The 2,685-nt window shown below is 45.5% G+C and overlaps 1 long non-coding RNA gene across 1 annotated transcript; it reads left to right on the top strand.

Moving 5' to 3' along the window:
• The first annotated feature begins 287 nt into the window (after window positions 1-287).
• LOC309554010 lies at window positions 288-2,474 on the top strand. The gene is made up of 3 exons (XR_014225204.1): window positions 288-399; window positions 2,157-2,280; window positions 2,397-2,474. It is a non-coding gene; the product is annotated as an uncharacterized lncRNA (long non-coding RNA).
• Window positions 2,475-2,685: the final 211 nt, after the last annotated feature.

The raw sequence follows: 2,685 nt of genomic DNA, 5'->3' as shown, positions 1-2,685 counted from the left end.
AATTCTGATCTGGCAGGCTAAGAGGGTCCAAGGTCCTCCAAGATGTAACAAATCCAAAACAGTCCAGATTAAATGTATTCTCATGGGGAGAGTAGTTCTTAAATGTACAGCAACCCTCCTATTACCCCCCTCACATCCACATCCTATTATTGTGTGAGCAATACCATCCAAATCATTCTTACTTTTATTTCCAAAAATTATCCGTCTACAAAGAGACCTGTATAGATCAAATGATGTCACCAATGAGGATGGAGGAGGACCGGAGTCACATGCCTGAGAAGGTACTAAACCTCACCCTGGAGATCATCTACCTGCTGACCGGAGAGGTGAGGAGGATTCTGGGAGGTCACATGACATCACTCATATCTCTATTAATAAAACACAGACCTGATTGGAGAGGTGAGGAGGATTCTGGGAGGTCACATGACATTACTCTTATCTCTATTAATCACTTAAAGAAGAAGTAAACCCTCCTCGGACACTTGTACCTATAGGTAAGCCTATGATAAGGCTTACCTATAGGTACTGTAAATATCTCCTAAACATCTACCGTTTAGGAGATATTTACCTTACATGCAGCCAGTGACATCACTGGCGCATGCGCTCTGAAGGAACGGCCGCTCGTGCCGTTCCTTCAGAGCCCCGTGCCGTGACCGTCGGCTCCCGCGCGTGCGCAGGAGTGACGTCACCGCGGCTCCGGCCAATCAGATGGCCGGATGCCGCGATCCCGGAAGATGGGCGACTGGACATGTCGCCCGTCATAGAGGTAAGCAAGCGGCACGGCGGGGGCTCGTTCTAAGGTAAGTATTTAATAATGAGCTAGTATGCAATGCATACTAGCCCCCTTATGTCTTTCTCTTTCAGGATGAAAAGAAAAAAAAAAATTTCGGTTTACAACCTCTTTAAGCCCCGGAAGATTTGGCTGCTCGAGGACCAGGCCCTGTTTTGCGATTCGGCACCGCGTGACTTTAACGGACAATTGCGCGGTTGTGCGACGCTGTACCCAAACAAAATTGACGTCCTTTTTTTCCACAAACAGAGCTTTCTTTTGGTGGTATTTGATCACCTGTGCGATTTTTATTTTTTGCACTATACACAAAAAGATAGCGACAATTTAGAAAAAATAATATTTTTCAAATTTTTTATATGAAATTCTCAAAAACAAAATGTAAAAATCAAATTTTTTTAACATTTTAGGCCAATTTGTTTTCTGCTGCATATGTTTGGTAAAAAAAAAATCGCAATAAGCGTATTTTGATTGGTTTGCGCAAAAGTTATTGCATTTACTAACTACGGGAAAGATTTATGTCATTTTTATTGTTTTTTTTTTTACTAGTAATGGCGGCGATCTGCGATTTTTTGCGGGACTGCAATATTGCGGCGGACAGATCGAACCCCTGACTGACATTTTTGACACTTTTGGGGGTACCAGTGACATTACTACAGTAATCAGTGCTATAAATATGCACTGTAACGGTCAAAATGACACTGGCAGGGAAGGGGTTAACTTTATTGGTGATGAAGGGGTTAAGTATGTCCCTAGTGGCATGATTCTAACTGTGGGGGGTGGGCGTGGCTTGTGATGTAATCACAGAGACATACGATCCTACATAGCAGGATCGCATAGCCTCTGTTTTTACATCAGGGAGAATGACAGACGGCTGTGTTAACATCAGCCGTCTGTCTTTCTCCCTCTGCAGCGGGAGATCGTGAGTGACCGGCGGCCATCGGAGCCGCCGGTCACTCACGCTAGCTCCCCAGGGAACGGCTGAGCGAGTGACGTACCCATACGTCACTTTGCCCAGCAGCGGCTGCCTGCCACAGTATATTTGCGGTGGGCGGTCGTTATGTGGTTAATAAAACACAGACCTGACCGGAGAGGTGAGGGGGATTCTGGGATTCTAAAATTATATTCCTATTGATTCCTCAATACAGAGATTTCCTCTTGTGAAGTCAGGTGATCATATGACCATCACAGTGCCTCCATGTGACTCCCTAAAACCTGAGAGACACAACATGCAGAAGATTCTAGAAGCCACCAAGAAGATGATGGAGCTGCTGACAGGAGAGACGAGCGGTGCTGAGAATTCTGGGACATTATCCAGTAACAGACAAGGGATGTGTCTGGATGGTGACTGTATCATTGTGTGTGTCAGGTTCCTATAAGGTGTCAGGATGTCACTGTCTATTTCTCCATGGAGGAGTGGGAGTATTTAGAAGGACACAAGGACCTCTACAAGGACGTCATGATGGAGAATGAGCCGCCCCTCACATCACCGGGTAAGAGGAGACTTTATTGTAAAGGAGAGAGCAGTATGGAGGGTCCACCTAGATCCCCCATCATCTCATAAACACATAGAAACAATGTATTCAGTCAGTGTGTGTGTTTCCTACAGATGGATCCAGTAATGGGAACCCACCAGAGAGATGTCCCCCTCCTCTGTATTCCTGGGATTCCACACAGGAAGATCACAGAGGTGGGTCATTAACATTAAATACATTCCTCCACCCATACTGCTCACTGATTGGTCCAGAGTAGGGCAAGGACTGGGTGATATCAGCCTGTAATCCCCTGGTCACTTTCCTGAGCTGTGTTCCCCGTCCTGTATTCCTGTATTTCTCTCTGATAATCTTCCTTCTCTGTGCTGCAGACACAATTTATGTATCTAGACTGGATTTATGGAG

The sequence above is a fragment of the Pelophylax lessonae genome (genome assembly GCF_965119305.1).
Source record: "Pelophylax lessonae genome assembly, chromosome: 4".
Lineage (NCBI taxonomy): Eukaryota > Metazoa > Chordata > Amphibia > Anura > Ranidae > Pelophylax > Pelophylax lessonae.
The sequence above is the reverse complement of the archived record's forward strand: the minus strand, read 5'-3'. Positions and strand labels throughout refer to the sequence as shown.